The sequence below is a fragment of the Etheostoma cragini genome, chromosome 16 (genome assembly GCF_013103735.1).
Source record: "Etheostoma cragini isolate CJK2018 chromosome 16, CSU_Ecrag_1.0, whole genome shotgun sequence".
Classification (NCBI taxonomy): domain Eukaryota; kingdom Metazoa; phylum Chordata; class Actinopteri; order Perciformes; family Percidae; genus Etheostoma; species Etheostoma cragini.
The window spans coordinates 5,928,168-5,948,171 of record NC_048422.1 but is presented as its reverse complement, the minus strand read 5'-3'; the positions used below and the strand labels follow the sequence as shown (position 1 = coordinate 5,948,171).

At 39.0% G+C, this 20,004-nt stretch overlaps 1 protein-coding gene across 3 annotated transcripts in view; it reads right to left on the bottom strand.

Moving 5' to 3' along the window:
- whrna (whirlin a) overlaps positions 1 to 20,004 on the bottom strand; it is a 185,876-nt gene that overhangs the window by 162,230 nt on the left and 3,642 nt on the right. The window lies entirely within an intron of this gene.

Here is a 20,004-nt window from a genome sequence, read left to right as displayed (position 1 = left end):
GGCATGCAGGGAATATGTTTTGAGACATTTAGGTGTATTATGAACTTCATTTTTAAAAAAGGTACAATATGTATAAAAGAAAACAAGACCTATGTTATATATTTAAACCCTCATAAATCTGTTATTTGATTTTAATGAAACGGGATGTTTGATTTAGTCTTTTTGCAGTATTATTACATTTAAGTATTATTGTTCTGATGAAGGTAAAGTTATCGTTTAACAGCACTGGGCCAAGTATAGAGAGAAGACATATCTCTTGCTAATTTAGCCAGCTATCCCACCCGCCGCTAACAGACTTGGAATGTCGGAATGAGAGCGGACAACAGCCTCGGCGACACAACACACCCACAGTTAGGCAGCAGCCAGCCCATATTATGAACTTACAGCAAAAAAAACCCAGCCTGCACAAACTCCAGCGCCGGATGATAACGATGCACGGCAGTAACAAAGTTTTATGTTAGTTATGTTAGTTCCGTTTGATACTCGACTCCAAAGCCTGGTACGCGCAGATATTGTAAACAGATATTGTCTAAGACAACTGCTTATCTTCTGAACTAATGATTCAAGGAGAGTTTCATCGTCCAAAGCATTGAATTGCTCCAACTGTCAGTCACCCAGCATTGTGTAAAAATGATGAGCAGGACTAAGTCTTGGAACCCCAAACTGTCAAAACAAACAAAACTCCACTTTGCAAGTTAGATTTCTGCAGGTCAACTGCCATTCTTTCCCAGTGTGAAGCCCTTAGTCGGAATTCTGAATTGCTGCACTGAGCAATACACAACAAATAGAGTCACAAAACTGAAACCTGCACCAATGAAACCTGCATCCATCGAGTTTACTCACAGCTGGGTGACAACATTCTCACTTCTTAAATTATTCAGGAACATTAGTTAGGCTCTGCTGCCCATCACGTACCAGAAAAGAGTACATGTTGAATGTTGTTTTTGTTGCTTATATCAACACCTTATCAAATAATTACATACGCCACTTGTGCAGCAACCCAGCAGGACAGAGCTCAAGCTGGCTCTTACCGTTTTCTTCATTCCTCTTTCCACATTCTCTACTTCTCTTTTTTTGTTCCTCAGGTGTCTGCATCTCTTTGCTGGTGATAAAGGAGTAGCAGACAGCAGATGGTATAGAGGAACGAGCCATTTGTGTGTGTGTGTGTGTGTGTGTGTGTGTGTGTGTGTGTGTGTGTGTGTGTGTGTGTGTGTGTGTGCGTTAGCAGGAGATATGCAAGGCAGCTCCACAGTATCGAATGACCGGCAGGGCTCCTCTCCGGTTGTCCCAAACATAAAAGAGACATCTGGGCCGGCTAAAAGGATAACCGTTGGTCCTTGCTGTGTGTGTTGCATTAAGCATATAATGTAATCTGACAGACACACAAAAGACAATTTAGTTTTCTGCTGGTGGTTGCTATCTCAATATGTCAGTGATTAAAACCAGGTAATTACAAAGATCCTCACTACACCCATGCGATTTACACAACCCTGTAACTCCCAGTGTTTTTACTCTCCTCCTGCTCTGAGAACTCATACTTTAGAGGACTTCACAGCCTCCCAGGAAGTGCTTTTCTTAGGGGAAGGTTATTTAAATCGTCCACTCTTGGGTTTACGTAACTCTATTAAATCCCTTTTCTTCCTCCTCCTCCAGTAGAGCAATCACTGAATGGCTGCTTGCATCAGGCAGCAAAGGGAAATGTGTCTGAATGTGTGACTGACTGAGTGTGAAAGTCTCTACTAGAGTAGTAGAAGTTAGACTGCAGAGGACACCACAGAGTTTCAATCCAAGCAGCTTTGACAATAACCATGCCTGTTAAGATGACAAATCACTGTACAATGAAATGTTTAACTGGAAGGCAAATAATATCTAACCACGGCTCCCTTTTTAGGAGTAAAAAACATCACATTGTGATAACATCATTAAAAGTGCCACACTAAACCTCTGTATGAATACTGACATGACCAGGATCATTCCTGGGTTCACTAGTAATCAGGGATGTAGTCATACAGGGCTTCCCACAGCTGCCTCACCTGCATCCACCAACACCAGAAAACATATTACACTTTTATGAAATATAACATTACCCTTCATTGAAAAATAGCATATCAAACAGCAAAAGCTATAGGCTACAGTTTGATATATATGAGTCATCTGACTGCTGACGCTGTCATTTATAATTACAGTATTTTAAGTAAATTGAAAATGAGATGATACACGGGAGCGGCTCAGGGGGCGACAGAGATGGATCGATTAAATGTAGAGAAATCTGAAGAGGGGAAACCGCTTCTCAACAGTGCTTCTTATCTTAGATGTTAGGGGGCGGCCCTACTCTTCAGTGTGAAACCCCTTCTGTGACTGTATGCCACGGTAGAAAGTCAGCACATTCTTATGAACTGCTACGTCGTATCGTACAAAAACTAACGCACACCCAACCGGATGATATCCTACGAGATTAGGCGACCGCCGGCTGGTCACATGACGACGGGTCACATGATGGTCTTTACAGTTGAAATTAGCTGACCAGGGTTACTGGAAGCTGCCAGTCTTTACAAAGGCTGTTGCTAGGTGACAGTTCTTTCGGGGGGCCGTAGCAGTTGCGTTTAAGCACCAAAACAACCAGTTTAGTTTAGAAAAATGGTTGTGTTTGGATTGAAACATTCCTGTGACACGATGATGCGTTTCCTGCGTGAAAGTGTTGCGTTTTCCCCAGGGACGCAAAGCCCTCTCCCCGTGTTTTATATGCGCACCAGAGCAGTCTTATACACCAACAGTCACTTTGGTGTAGTAATGGGCGAGACAGACAATATGCAATCTAAAGGATACAAAAGTTGCGATAATTCATGTTGATGCAATCTACAAACGAAATTTAGAGCCACGAGGCCTAGCGCCCATCCCTACTGTGGTAGGGATAGAATATGTGCAAATGACAGTGCTTTACTTTTTGTAGCTATATTCATGAATAGAACATCAGAACAGCCTGAAATAGTATAGTTTCTTTAAGGTTCACTTGGCACTTGAAAAAAACACTATGTTATAAGGGCTGCACAATTAATCGAATTTAAATCACGATTTTGACTTCCCACAATCAAATTTGCGTGATCAAGCAATTCATTTTAAATGTGTAATTTCATAGAACGCTCCGTTTTTTTTTTCATAGCGCATCTACCGCGCCGTAAACCCCTGTGTGTTCATGTGCCAGTCAGTTGTTCCCTGCATCACGCAGCTTAGTTTCAAGATATAGACAGTCACAGAGGACAGAGTAACGGGAGGAAAATTCAACAGATAGCAGTTGTTTATACGTCAGACTCAAGGTTTACCAGTTTACGAGTAAAAGCAACATTTTGTCCGGTCCGTGTTATTCAGACAACAGCAGTGACCAGTGCTAGCTAGTTGGTGGCGGTGCTAGTTAGCTTCTGTTAGCTCACAGGCTCTAGCGCGCGAGGTATGTTTTTCCTCTAGGACGCACTGGTGCACATAATGTCCTCGCATACGCTGCAATGTTGTTATATGGATATGGTTTAATTTTGCATTTGCACCCATTTCTTCTGTAAAGCCGGGCCTGTGTTTAGACCTCTCTACTCTCTCTACTCTTACTCTCCGCGCAGCAACAAATAATTGTGAGAATAATCGTGATCACAATATTGATCAAAATAATCGTGATTATCATTTTGGCCATCATTGTGCAGCCCTATGTGTCATGTAAATTACTGGGATATGAAGTCAGGGGGGCTTTTATTCTTTCATTTTCCAAATAATCTGTAACTGTAACTCTCTCCTTTTTGGCCTTCCACAAAAATCCCTCCATAAACTTCAACTTTTCCAGAACTCAGCAGCTCGTGTCATCACCAGAACCCCCTCTTTTCATCATATAACCCCTCTCCTTCAGCAGCTCCATTGGCTTCCAGCTCAATTCAGAATACAATTTAAAATCCTTCTCCATACTTTCAAAGCCATCCATAACCTTGCTCCTCCATATCTATTAGAACTCCTGCACATTGCCGTCCCCTCCCGCTCCCTCAGATCCTCCTCCTCTATCCACATCACTGTACCCCATGCTGGACTTGTCACCGTGGGGAACAGAGCCTTCAGCCACTCTGCTCCCCAGCTCTGGAACTCCCTTCCACCTGACCTCCGCAATATCGACTCTCTCCCCGTGTTCAAAACCGGACTCAAAACCCATCTGTTCCAGCTTGCTTACTTGTAAATACACTGTTCCTGTTTTTGTTTTGTTTGTTTTTGTTTTGTTTGTTTTGTAACTGCTTACACTTTTTCCTCTAAGTTTCCTGTATCTGTCTTTTCATTGTCTGTAAAGCGTCCTTGAGTGTTCAGAAAGGTGCTGTTAAATAAAATGTATTATTATTATTATTATTATTATTATTAAATAAGGGGTTTAGATAACAGGGGTTAACGGTGTCTGAGAGGCTGCATAGAAAGTTGGCCAAAAATCCGAAACATAACTGTAAAAGCAGAAGCTTGTTTTAACATGTTTCTGTCACTCTGGAAGAAAAGATAAAAAGATAATAATCCCCACCAAGTGTGTGTGTGTGTGTGTGTGTATGTGGATGTATTTATATAGATTATATTATATATCTCTCCTTGTGCCCACCTCATAATTCTGCCTGTCAAGGAGCAACAGACAAAACCAGAGCAACAGTAACAATGAACCTTCTAAATCCTAATTGATATTCAAAGCAGACCTCGGTCTTATGACTCCCACAATGGTTGAGACGGAGCCTTGGAGAAAAATATCCAACTAGCCCAATTTCACAATAAATCCATTCTGAGGTCTGGGCAGCTGTACGCTAGTGGTGAGACCTCTGATCAATCAATTATCAGCTAACACTGTAAAGTGTCTGGAGGGCGTCGCTGAGACGCCTCTGTCTATCATCATGACATAACCCCACTTAAAAGAACACATTACTTTGCCTAACCAATTCCATCCCTATAGTTTCTCAGGTCAAGTTTATTTAGTTGACTATGTCAACGTTTAGAATCCTGCCATTGCCTGCTAGTACAGCAATGTTGCAACTGACCACTACACAATATCATAAATTATATTATAAAGTGGGATTTGTAGACGGGATTGGAATGTAACTACATAAAAGAATGAATGTTCAATAAAGACATTTACAAAAAACACATAGCAGATGCATTCAAGTGACCACCTGCATAATGTAGAGCCAATCTAATGCAACAGCCCTACAATAGCAACGTTTGTGAAGCAAAAAAAAAAGAAGAAATAAATCAATCCAGTTTCTGAGATGACAGTTTCTTGTGTTGTATATATGGTGATAATATAGCTGGATCTAAGGTTCATTATTGTAAGTACACCTAGCTAAAATGCAGTCTAATACAACAGTCCTATACTAACGAGAGTAAATTAAATTGCCAAAAAAGCGCCACAAGCTACAGTCTCCAAAAAGACCATAAAGTCAAATCAACACTCTCTCCAACAAAACTGAACCCTGTAATTATCATGAAGGTAGTCTGAGGCATAGGCAAAGTGCCCCACAGACCTTAAATAAGAAAATATGATGCCTGTACAACTCAGAGTACCCAAGTGACTAACCGAATAAGTGATGTCCTGCCTGCAGACACCAGGGAACAAAAACGGAGGAGTTCAGCTCATTGAACAGATATTAATGAGTGCTTCCGGTGAATTAAGGGCTGTGGAGACCAGGTGATGGATTGGAGACACCTTTGCTGTGAACTGATGCATTTGGCGGCTCCATTGTGAAGCAATTAGACCGTTACAATAGAGTTACTTTGGGTGCAAATCCGTCTTAACGACCCCAGGTGGGCTAACAAAAGAAGAAGAAAAATGCTGTCTTAAGATGGACATAATGATGAGATATTTGACACAGAAGGATGGTAAACAGGAGATAGATATTCCTAATTTGGTATGTCAAAATGGTAAAAAATTTCGACCAATTTGTCCACAACTAAAAGATATTTAGTTTACTTTCACAGAGGAGTGAAGACGATAGAAAATGTTCACATCTAAGAAATTGCTCACCTCTTTTACATAAAAAAAAAATGTACTCAAACCAAATTCAAATATCCAATTTGGTTATTCTATTAATCTTTGCAGCTCTAGTATAGTTAGGAAAAGCTCACAGGGTGAACTCTATGCGTGTTTGGATGTGCATATGTATGAGCTTGCATGAACACTGTACAAGGGATGAATAAAGTGAGTGAACGCAAAATATAGTTTTCATCACCATCACAATATCACCTGCCACAAAAAACATTGCAAAAAGGCTGTGGTACGTCGCAAAAGACACTTAAGATGTTGCGTTAGATAAAAGAAAATAACACTAGAAAACTGCACTTTAAAATGCAACTATCAATCTTTTTTTAATGGTAACTCTTACATTCAATTCAATGTTCAATTTGGTCAATAAAAGAACGTTGGAAATGATTTACTCAATTTGTGAAGTAAATCAACAATGCTTGTTGAATTCAACAAGCATTGGAGGTTTTAGCAGAATACTGAAAGCAACAGAACTGAATAAACTTTAATTCCGGTTTATGTATACCAATAAATATTGTTATCGCAATAGTCAAAAACATTATTGCATATTTTCTTCATATTGTTTAACCCGAGTGTGGGTCTACATAAAAAAAAGATTCTAGAGCGATAAAGGTAACATTTAGAGATCAGTTGGATGAAACAATGAGTTTAAACTTCTATCTTAACTAGAAGGCACTCAGAGAGAGACCTACACCAAGTAACTCCCTATCTCACAATGGTAATGCAGTGGGAATTTTCCAAGTCTGGAACACATTTTTCCGATTATTCCGACACCACAGGAATTAGGCCTGCACAATTTGTGGAACAATATGAATCACAAATTTTTAGTTTAGAGTTGATATCACGATTCTCTGCCCCGATTCTTTTTGACTCCCAAAGTGTAACGTTTATTGCACACATGAACCATGACAAAAAAAAACAAATTGGCAGTACCAAACAGATTTTTTTGGGCACCAATAGCACATTGTGCATCACTACAAGCCTGTAAACATAGAGGCCTCAATGAAGAGAAGGAAGAGCAATCGAGTTTGCAATTTTATAACGATTTATAGTGCAGGCCTAACAGGAATCCAGCAAAAACGCTCACAATGTTAACAAAGTGAAAAATAATCTATGTATCCACTCGGTGATTTAAACCTGGTCCAAAATGAATTGGGTCCTTACTTGGCCCATGCAACAGCCTTCTACAAACTTTTATAATATTCTGGCCAATATCTTTTCTGTAGTTCTGCTGACAGACAAACAAACCAATGGACAAACCAAACCGACAACATAACCTCCTTGGCGGAGGTAAAAATGCTCACATGACATCATCTCCTGCCCTGACTGACTACATATAAATTACAATTAGAACCACGCTCAGCGTGTTTCCATCATGTCCCACGCCGTCTTCACATCAGCCCTCCAACGCCAGAAAATATCTCAATAATCAGTACAGCATGCCAACACAAAGCCTTTCAGAATAGGCACCAGCCCATTTAATTAAAACAATTTATAAATATTTCACGATAATTACATAAAAGGAATACAACTATGGTGCTTGCTTAACTTTTTTTGGAAGGGCCGGACAATTCGGTTAAAATCTATAATTGGTTTAAATAATATTTTTTGGCCAATGCAAGCAAAAACTCTAATGTTAAATGATCAGTTGATGTTCCTCGCAGAAGAAACTTTTATTCAATGATCCATCAATCCATCCATACATCTCGCTTCTGCTTCCTGTCCCTCCATTTTTTCTGCCCTTCTGCCAACTCCTCATACTGCAGCCAGAGCCTCTAACCAGCACTCTCAGCAATGTCTTCTGCCCTCAAGGTTAAAAGCTTGAGAGACTTTCAATCCTCCACTTTAAGTAGTTGCTACCTGAACAAAACATTTTTCTATTCCTTTCTGAGTAAATAATTGTAGTTTTTATTGTTTTCTGAGAGAGAAAAATGTGCTTTCAAATGTAGATGGGATGCTGTGGGGAAAAGAAGTGGGGAAATAAATGCTTTCAGTAAAAATTGTGGTTAGAGCTGCAGGTCAGGAAGAATTAACACTGTGCAAACATGTATTCACTGTGGGCTGGAAAAGCCTCCAGCTGAGCTGTGTGAATATGAAATGAAACTGTGCCTTTAAATGAGTCGTTAGGACTTCTGTACGGTTGTGATGTCACAGCTATACTACCTAAGTGCCCTTACAGTTATTCCCCGTCTGCAATGAGGAGGCAGAGACTCGCATATCCACAAGACCCGGCCGGAAACACTAACCAGTCAGAGCAGACTGAGCTTTTTCAGGAGGAGGGCTTAAGGAGACGCTAAAATACCAGTATATTCAGACAGACCCGAGGAGATATATAAAGTTTTTTACATTATTGCATGAAAACATGTTCTAGTAACAACCCCAAATACAAGTACAAACCTGAAAATAAGCTTAAAATTGGACCATTAAAACCTCTGGTAAACACGAGGACAGTAAGCTGATGAAAAATGCAAATGGCCAGCATCTTATGCCAAAAGGCGAGATCTGCCCGGTTAATGGAAACTTCAGCCTTGACTCGTGTCATACACATACAGCCACTCAGTCGCAACTGGAAGTCGGCCAGTACAAGCCGGTGGCCAAGTAACTGTTGGCCAGTAGAGCTGAGAGGTGCAAAGTGACTTGCACAAGGGCACCAAGAGGGTAGTTTTTTCAAGTACAGTAGAAGCCTTTTACTTACGTTTAATCAAAGTTTCCCATCTGGTCCAACAAATCAATCTGCACTTATCCAGGCTGCTGTAGCCCAAGTGGAATGATTAGCATTTTAGCAGCACAATTTTCCAGTTCACTTTATTATGTAAAAGATGTAGTGCTTTTTGTCGGGATTTTGTTGAAGTTCTACTAAATCAGCAGTGTTTACAAGTGAGATCCAAAGCAGTGGGAGTAAATTTGTGCATTTGAAGGGTGAGGGGTGCTTTTTTTAAATAATTAAAAAAAACTTCATTAATTTCTAGCATCGATTTTGAAAAGTCAAAACAGATGCATATGATAAATCGGTCACTAGCTTTAGCCACATGAAAAACACTGAAGCCTCCTCGCTGCACTGAGAGCTCCAAACACTGACTAAGAGGCGTAAAATGTAATCATCAACACTTGGGCGGTGGAAATTAAAAAAACAGCAGTGACAATAAAACTAAATATGCATTTGTAGAGCCACTGGGAAAACTGTAGTAATTGTTGTCAGTCTTTATGCCAGTCCTGTTCAGAGAACATTTATATTCTAAAAAATAAAACATTATGAAAACAATTTGTGCTAAATAATTAATATGGTAACTAATTACCTGAGGAAACAAAGTAAAATTGCTGTCTTTAGAGACCACTAAAATGTGATTACGTACGATATTGAAATTGAATAAACCACTATTAAATTAATTATAAAAGATGAATGAAATGCCATTTTTTTAAATTTACTGCCACATTCCCTTGACCTATTCACTACTTACTATAGAAAGGAGACTTTAGGGGGGCTGGGTTCAGGCCTAGTCCCTACAGCAGCTGCCACGGGTTGGATTCCAACAGGCAGTGCTCTTGTGTTTTGTTTTCGAGACTAAAACTAATAAAAAGTTACTTATTTAACCCCACAAATTGTTTCAATGTGTTAAATTTGAGAGGCGGCCAAAGGACTGTTTCTGCAGCAAATACATTACAATAACACTTGACTTAAATGTAGTCGCTTACAAGATAATGATGACCTCATCAATTGCAAAATGATTTGAATTCACATCAATTATTTGCATGAGTGCACACATTCACCATAAAATGAGCCGCCTCTTGTGAAACCCAAGAGGAGTGGTAATGTAACCAATGGGCTTTCTCCTTATAAACAATGCTTTCGTTCATATTCAGTGACAAATTACAATAGCCAACTCCCCAAAGACAGCAAATCCTCTACGGTTTGCCTCTTGATCAGTCAAGAGTTTGTAGTTATTCAGGGCTGGAAATAAGAAGAGAAGAGAAATAATCACTTTTGCTGTGATTTCAGACCATCACATTTGTGTGTTTTATTGTAGAATTGTCTAAACTGCAGGGCACCTTTAGGCAACAATCAGCTGCATGTTTAGAAGAGAGATGCAGTGCAATTCCTTTGGTGACTGGGTAGATAAATCTGCTACTCCATTTTGTTCGACTAGTACAGTGCCTGTTTGGAACAGGATGAATGCTTGGCCTGTGGTATTGCTGCTTCTTCAATTTATCAAAACAAAATTGCACCCCAAAGTTACTTACAGAAAGACCCCAAACCACTTAATATGCAACCCCAACTACTACTACTACTACTACTGACTTACATGACACTGAACGTTTCCCCAAGACACTAAAAGAGAGTCCTCATCTTTGAACTAAAACATGAAATAAACTCACAAGAAGTACTGAAATTTGTGTTTGGATTATTTCTTTGTTGCAACAATGACTTAATCCATTAAATCCAATAAGACAATACATCTTATTCCATTAGAAAGCCACATTATTTCCCTTAAACGGTGCCACATTTATAAGGATCTCTTCTTTGCTGTTGCTATTGACTCGTTTTGAGCTTCTGGTACCCCCCGGGTGCTGACAATCAGGTGCCTAATTCTGCAACTAGTGGCCAACCCATATCTCTAGTCTCGTAACAACCTCTATCCTCCAAGTTGACAATGCTTGTCCCCACAGAGCGGGGTTTATCAGGGACCTGGAGAGGATGAAATGGCCTGCCAGCGGTCCTGAACTTCAGCACCACTGACAACTTGTGGGATCAGCTTTGGCGTGCTGTTCGTAGCTGACTTGCGACAAATGCTGGTTGAAGAATGGGATGCCATCCCACAGCAGTGTGTGATCAAGATGGTTCACGCATAAAGAGGAGGTGCCAGACTGTTTTGGCTATGAATCGTTACACACTACTGAGGCTCCCGTTTGTGAAATTAATAAATTGTGAAACTGCCAATATGTCTTGCTACTTCAGACTCCAATCAGCCAATCAACCAATCAACCAAACAAGAGTAAACAAAGAAAAGCTGTTTGGGATTGTCAGAGAAGGTTTGGCAATTTCTTTCATGCAACCCATAAACTCAGCACTGCTGCTCATCCCACAAATGCATGTTCCTTACAATTGCGCCATCATTGAAAAGGGTAATAATCAGGCTAAGGTATAGGATTTATAGCCAAGAAATATTGTTACAAAGAAATAATCTATCAAACACAAATTTCCTTACTTTCTGTTCATAATTTGGTTGAATTAAAGCAGAATTTAAATCCCGCGTTTGTGTACTTTGTCTGCCGGTCACAGACAGTATTCACACTTTCTCCTGTCAGCCTCTGCAACAACCGTTTGCATTTTTCAGCTTTTTATCTCATCATGACATTCTGTGAGAGCAGTCATTTTTGGCAGCCTGACAGATGATTCATTGCCTGGTCCGTCTCTGCAGTGAAGACGTCATGGGACACTTTGACGCGTTTTCACTCATCTGGAATTTTTTTTCTCCGTGGTAGCCAAACATGTTACATAAGCCATCAAAATCTCCCACAGGTTAAATGAGGCTAACTAACACTTCCTCTAATATAATAAGACAAACATATTTTTTTTTAAAACATACAGCCCTATATTTGGGCCAATATAGTAAATTAAAAATGGTGTTCCGGCACCTTAGATTAATCGGTAAATTTATTTAATTGGCAGTTTCATACATCAGTGTTTCCCATTAGTTTAAAAGTGACATTTTAAAACGCTTAACATGAAAAAGCGTAACGTGGTTTAATGTACCTAAACAACAATTAATCATCACTATATATCTCATGACCATATCTTGTCATGAACCCTCAAGCCTGTCAAAAAACTAAACTGAAATCAAACTGTTATTGAAGTTATCTTACATTAACGTTTTCTTCTTCATTGGAGTCTATGGCGAGGAAAAGGCTTAACGTTGTTTAATGTACCTAAACAATAATCAATGATTACCAAATTTCTCTCTAATATTGCTCCTCATAACCCATGAAAACTGTCAAAAAATTTGACCCAAAGTCCTATTATAATGGACGTTAGCTGACAAGTTTCTGCTCCATAAGAGCCTATGGTAAGGAAAAAGCTTAACGTGGTTTAATGTACCTAAACAACAATCAATTATCACCAATATTTTCTCACATATTGCTTCTCATAACCAGTGAAAACCGTCAAATAATCTAACCTAAAGTCCTATTACTATGGACATTAGCTGACATTAAGAGTGTCTGCTTCATTAAGGAATATTGTAAGAAAAAAGCTTAAAGTGGTTTAATGTACCTAAACAATGATCAATTATCACTAATATTCTTACATATTGCTCCTATTAACCACTGAAAACTGTCAAAAAAATTGGTCCCAAAGTCCTATTATTATGGCCGTTAGCTGACATTAAGCATTTCTGCTTCATTAGGGATATTTTAAGGAAAAAGCTTAACGTGGAAAAGCTTAACGTGAAAAAGAGACCTCTCCCCTGATAGCAGCCAGCACTTTCTAAGACTCTGGGCGCAGCTACATTCACTTTGACTTTTTTCCTAACAATAGCCTTAAATGAAGCATTGATGTCAACGTCCATAATGAAAGACGCTGGATTCAATTTGATAGTTATATGTGAGAGAAATATGGTGACAATTGATCGTTGTTTAGGTACGTTAATCTTTTACATATTAAGCTTAACGTCCCTCTGCCTCCACGCTGGAGGAGACGCTGGATTGACGCAACGGTTTTAGAACCGTTTTCCAGGTTAGTGGGGGTGCATACTGCTCAAATCTAATGGTAAAAACGTACCTAATAATGTTCACTCAGCATTTTGATGTTAAACTGTGTTTAAAATGGGCGGTGAAGTTACATCGCCGGTTTCAGGTAACCTTCCTATGGTACCGTCTATTTGGGGGATGGTTTCAAGGTAACAGTCGGTTGCTAACATTAGCAGAAAAGCCTGTTGAGAGCAACTTTATAATTCATATATTGGACATGCAGTTAAAACACCAGCCATAATTTAGATCTTAGGGTTTCCCACATGCCACTTTAACCCATTGGTATAATAAAGTGATTCTGATCTGAACTTAAGATAGAAATATTGGAGATATGTCTTTTAGGTTTGGATTTAAATAACTGCAAACTCTCAAAAGGGCTGAGGTTAAACAGCTCCAAGCAAGACAAACCTCTGTCACAACCACATAGTCAGATCCAAGCTATAAATCAATTAACACCTTCTCCAAGTTTAACACAATTTCTATCTGCCTCCCACCATCTAATCAACACTCCAACCATTAGCAGCCGGCAGTGCTGCTCCGGGCCACTCAGCTCCAATTTCTCCGACTTGTGGCCAGGTATTTGCATGGCAATAAGCCTGGCAGCTGGCCCAGTGTCCACCCTGGGAATTTTGACCGGCCAACAATCTCTCTTTTGTTTTTTTTTATTCCCTCCCTCTGGCCTATTTGCAGACTTTAACTGCCCTAAAGACTCCACCAAACTATGGTATTTCTTGAAACAACTATAGACAAAAGATTTATATAATAAGAAGACAGGAAACACAATGATTAGAGCCGCAAAGATTAATCAATTAGTTGTCAACTTTTCAATAAATAAATAAATGAATAAATAAACTACTTTGAAAATCAATTCATTATTTGAAAAAGAATCTCAGATACCAACTTCTTAAATGTGAATATTTTCAGGACACTCAATATCTTTGAGTTGTGGACATTTGATGGCTTTGGGAAACACTCATCGACATTTGTCAACATTTCTTGACATTTTATAGACCTAACGACTACTCGATTATTCAAAATTTAAATAATTATTTTTATAATTTAAATAAATTTAAATATAGTCTTGCATCGACCTCTTGTTTGCTTTTGTGCCTCTACGTCATAATTCTGCCTTTGTTTCTCTCTCTTACACCCTCCTCTGACTTAAGACCTATCAGTTAAACAAACTGTCTGGGGCTGTCTGGGGCTGATAGTAAGACAAGACCGCTTGTCTCGATGTTGTGACTCTGGCTCCAAAACATGATTCCTGAGTCCCTATTCCTATCTTGTCACATATCCTGGCTGTTCAGCACACGACAGAGAAGATGATAGAAAGAGGTCTAAATGCTGACACAGTAGCTAACCTTGGCAGTGAGTGAAGGGATCGGGGCCAAGGCAGGCCCTTAAGAAGAGGAGAGAGTCAGAGACAGACGGAAATACAGCTGGAAGCCCTTGAATCGTCCCCTGGGGCAACAATCACTGCTTTCAGAGGCCATCCCCGAACTCATCAGCCAATGCAGGTTAGCTAAAGTGGAGCGGATTAAGCTTAAGTAGAGGCATACAGCAGGGCAAAAACAGCGTGAATGAGTGATGTGTTTGAAACAAAATAAATTGCATAGACTTCTTTAAAGCCAGCCTTGTTGTTTGTGTGGGATTAGTGATTGGTTTTTCATGTGCGTGAAATGGTATTAAAGCTAAGTGACTTTCATATAACATTCTGGCTGAGCATTAGAGCAATATGCAACAGAATCCAAACAATCAACTTTGTTTTTAAATCAAATTGGGTTGTATAATGTGAACTTTTAAATAGGGATGTTGCGATATGCAATAAATCAATTAATGGCATGGTAAATAAAAATGAGCTTCATTTTTCCGGACGAGATAATTTCCGTTTGCATTCTTGTTTGTCTCTCTCTCGCTTTCTCGAGATGACGTCAGGCTACAGCGTAGTGTCTGGCGTAGGTTCGTGTCTTAACGTACCTACAAAGGACATCTGGCTCTTAGAGCTGCTAGATTGTCCACTTTTTTCCCCAACCAAGATGCTAAGTTTCTCTGTCTGCTGATTGGTGTCCAGGGCTCCAGCCACAAATATTTTCTCAAAAGCCCCAAATCGTATGCTATTCCCAAACTAAATGTGTAATTGAGTAAATGTTCTTTTGGGGATCCTTGATTTACAATCAGTATTCAAACGTAGCAAATTTGCCAGTTTTAACATTCACGTGTGAACTCTACTCGAGCATAGCATAACAAAAAAGGTTTCAAGTCTAGTAAAGCCGTTTGAAGCAAATTTTTACCATCTTTTTTTATGCAACTTAAAGTGGCTATATGTAACTTTCAATTGGTGTTGATTCTAGTGGCCGCTTTGGACAAAAGAGATAGTGTTTTTACCACGCTTGCTGTCACTTCCTTACGGTGCTGTATTAGAGTTACAGGGAGGTCATGTAGTTGTGATGAATGTTTTCGGACAGAAAATCATTTATTTACAATAAGAGAATATGTTCCAGATGCACCGTTGCATTTCAAATGTTTCATACGGTAACTAAGCCTGGATGTCTCGTGAGCTAAACAGACTATCACTATCATGTGTCATGAGCCAAAGCATTAGGAGATTGTTGTGGCAAAGAACATAATAACTTAGAATTATATGGCGCATTTTATGAGACCCACACACGTTTTACACAAGTACATGGGGACAAGGGACAGGAAAAATAGTAAGCCAACACAAAGGACTAAAAGCAATAAAACATCAGCATTAAATGGAAGGGAGACAATTTAATACAGGCTACTGGCATACAACCACATCGTTCATTGTAAAGTTATTTTGTGAATGAACTAGACATATTCTACCTGAGGATTGATTCAGGTATGTTTTTGAATCATTTACAATCCTGTAATTGTCTCCATCTGTTGAAAGCCCAACCAACTCAGTTTCGCCCATTGTCTCTTAATGTCCCTTTCAGCTTTTAGTTCTTTCATTTCTTCTTTTTTCTATGATGGTCCTGCCCCAGCCTTTACTACATCAGATAACTTCTAAAATAAAATTAGAATACAATTAGGCCTTTATAAAAGACACATCCGGCTATCTTTTACCATCCTGGATACAATATCACACTTGTCCAGTGTTACAAAGAATCTGTGACCCGTCAGACTGTGTTACTGTAGCACCATCCACCTGCCGGCAATCCTTTTGTGACTTTGCAGGAAAAATCGGACCAGGCAGAGGCATAAATAAAAAATAAAAAATAAAAAAAAGAGTGTTCTTTTCACTGTTAGTCTTGTTTCCTGTTACAGGTCATTTATAAACATCCGATGGAAAATGACAGAAACATTAAAAGTTATATTTAGTTCATTTTAAAATGAGTAACATCAGACAATGTGTGCTTCTTTTTAGGAAATAGTACATATTGCTTCAATAAATAGGAGAAAAGAATCTTCCCATGGCAGCATGCCCTCGTACCTCGCACCCCTAATTCTGGCTACGCCCCTGCCTACTGGCACAGCAGAGATATGTAATAACTCTCTATGGGTGCTTCACTAAGACCACTTTCACATTACACACAGTCATTTAATTGCACTTTAAGATAAAAATACTGATGGGTGGAGCTTTGAATTTGGATACTCAGAGCAGCGGTTGTTTCGCGGTGAGGAGGCTAAATGTCAGATGTTCTGTCACAACTGCATTCGTCAAGAGCGTCCAGAGAGCAGCTTATTCAAAAGATGACATTTCATCTGTCAAATATGCCAGAACCTTAAATTTAGGTAGCTTTTTATAGACTTGGCTGGTAGTTTGTAATATGGCTCTACTTTTTAAAAATGAATTTTTTTTATTGAAACTAGAGAAACTTCAAATGAATTCAATTATTTTTTTAAATTACATGTATTAAAAATGCACATATTCTATCATTTAACCATTAAAGTTTGCAGTGCTGTGGCTTGTCGCCTTAAGGACTGATTTGATTCATGAATACATTCCGTTTAGGCGGTTTTAACAAGGAGTACATGCTGTTAAAATCAATGAAGAGCTCAATAGCCAGTCTACCACTCCTTGATGTGTAACATGGCGGAAACTGAATATCAGTAAAGCTCTTCCTTTGTTTGGCAAAACGTTTCACACTATAGACAGCATCACATACTCCGCTTTTCCCAACATATCACTAAAAGGTATCTGATGCCCAGACGGAGTAAAATATTCAAACCTTAGATGCTATGACATGAGGTAGAACTATTATCCTCACCGAAATATAAAACAGTTGTGTAGGTTTGCACAATGTTTGGTTGCACGTCATGAATTTGTAGGGATGAACTAACTCGTAGGTCAGAGGACAAACGGTTAACATGATTACAGTTCTAAAAGCCTGTAATAACATTTAGACAAAACCGAGAAGGCCTTTAAACAACTGAAGGCAAGCATTAATGACCTCCAGGGATTTTTTTTATCTCAGAGGCGGCTTTTCTCCTGTTGGCTGGGTGCCTGCCCTGTCAGGCTAATAACATCAGTAGGCCAAGCTGCAGTGGTAGCATACTTGTTAAACATAATAGTTATTATGGCTAGCTTAATAGAAGAATAGAGTCGCAGAACATGAAATATGGATTTTAAATAAAATAAAGGACTACTGTTAAAGAGATGTAGACACATGAGTGACCGTTCTGTATTTATGGAATGGACCACCGGAGGAAGAGGTCCTGTCTTTTTATTCTTTGAAGGGATGGTCAGCCATCCCCTCAAACAGCAAACAGCAACATTTCAAAGCGGCTTGTTTGGTGCATATTTTTCCATGTAGCTCCATGCAGCTCTCAGTCTCGGCCCTCATTGCTTCCTGTTTACTCAGCCAGACGATTTGAGCTGTAGCTTTGTAAAGACAAGTCAATTTCGCAAACTGAATAAATCCTGCTCCCACATGTAAACACAAAACTGCTTTCCTAGTTCCATTGTGTTGTAACTAAGACATCTGCTGAAAAGAAACATTTTACTCAATAGCATGATAGTTCTAAAACATCCAAAACACCAACGTAAGAAAACAGAGTAGACCAGACGCACGCTTTTATTTTTGAAAAGTCGAAGCTTGCGGACAGCACGCAACCTGGAGGGCACGAGACGGGAGGTTTCCAGGCTGCAGTCATACCCGACTTAAATATCCTTTTTGTTCAAACGACAACCTTTTCAAGTCAGGTGAGAAGGAAGGCGGTAGCATGCAAGCTCCTAAACTGCTCTTCTGAGAAATGGAGATTTGGATCATGTTTAGCTACGGCAGCTTTCCCTACATGCTAAAATACAAAATGACTGAGGAAGCCTAGCGACGAGTCCATAACAACCAGTTCACGTGTTCAGTGTTGAGACCCAGTGTGCTTTGTTGAATGGTCTCAATGATTTGTTTTGTAAATACTAGTTTATTAGAGCAGTAACTTAGTATTTGAAGTAAAGCTGTAATGCAGGAAGTGTACATTTAGTTTCCATAACAATGTTAGTGAGTAAATCTTTTTTGGGGCATTTTCTGCCTTTTTATTTCGATAGCACAGCAGAAGACATGAAATGGGAGAGAGAAGGGGAATGACATGCAATAAAAAAAAGGAGTTGAACCCAGCCCCGCTGTGCTAACTGAGCTATCTGGGTGGCCGTTAGGGAGTAAATCTACTGAAATGGCCACCATAACAGTGGAGTGTGATGTACAAGATGAGAAGGCAGAGGTTAGTCATTTATGTCATGGTTGTAAAAAAAACAATGGCTATCTGTACATCTTTGCCAAGGGCAAACAAGAACAGAAGACATCAATACATTTTTGGAGAGGGTGGTGCCTTTTTCCCCCCACCCAATCATTTTGAAGGGTCATAGAAACATTTCTTATTGGCAAAGAGAGGGTCGGCTTTTTTACAAAAGACCCAAAAAGCTCCGGTAGCCCCTTAAACCTCATGTTGTCCCTGTGTCAAATTGGCCCGTTTTCCTATATCAATGTTCTTTTTAATTACCCAAAATATCATGATTGATTCCACAACGCTCTTTGGCAAGTACAAATCTCTACTTTCATTCATTTTGGGGTGTCCTATTCAATTTGAAAGAAGTGGTTGTGAAATAGTATTGAGTAACAGTTGACATTCCATGCCGATTATCCGTCAACATCCATTCCTTTTTATTTTAGTCTAAGTAATTCTTAATTTCTGCTTTTCTATCTCAAATGTTACGTATAATTTCCTATAAATGATGTTTATTGACCATAAATTCAAAAAATAACTGTAAAACTGAAGATAAGTCAGTGTTACTTAGTGTTGAAAATGTCCCAAAAAAAGTTAATAACGTTGGAAAAAAGCGTCAAAAGTGTTGGAAAAAGAGAAACACATAAGAAAAAGTTAAAAACATCAATAAAAAGCATCAACAAAAGTGTTGATTTTCAATTTCAATGGGAAGACAACACAAGGGTTAAATGAAAAAGGAAGAGTCCCTAAGCAGCATCTCGCTGCTGGGCAGAAACCTCGTATCTCCATGTTAAGGCTGCTTGATAATGGAAGAAATTAAATCACAATTATTGAACGCCATTACTCATTGACTTTTGCAAAGATGTTACATTTATTGAACTGAAAAACAGTAAAACAGTGAAAACACCCTAAACTGTGAAATTTCCCGTAATATTATTATTATTATTATTTTATTCCCTTTCAGAACATAAGACAAAAGAGTTTACTTGCAAAATGTGAGGTGCAAATTATAGATTTTTATCTTGATTACATTGTTTTTGTGATTGTTATGACACTAAATCGTGACCAAAAGTTGATTAATTGCACAGCCCTACCTCCTATTTCAACATTTACATTGCTTTTCATAAATCAAGGCTGTTGGTCACCCTTTACATCTGTCTAAGAGTTTTACAAATACTTTAACAGTGACGAGTTTATTTCCTCTGACTTTGTTTGATGTAAATAGCTCAATAAAATGTTTTCAAAATCTGCCTTTTTTTTTATCCTGAAAAACACCGGTTTTGGACGTATAAGGCTTTCACCTGACAGCAACAATATTTTTCAACAATCTTTGATTTCAGCCCTGAACTGACACACCTACTCCTAAGAAACGATATGCTCTCACTGAAAGACTCCTAGACAGCAAAACCTTTAACGTACGGTACAGAAGCAGCAACCAATGGTCTTCTGCTCCACAAATGATATACAGTGGGTACGGAAAGTATTCAGACCCCTTTAAATTTTTCACTCTTTGTTTCATTGCAGCCAATTTCCAAAAA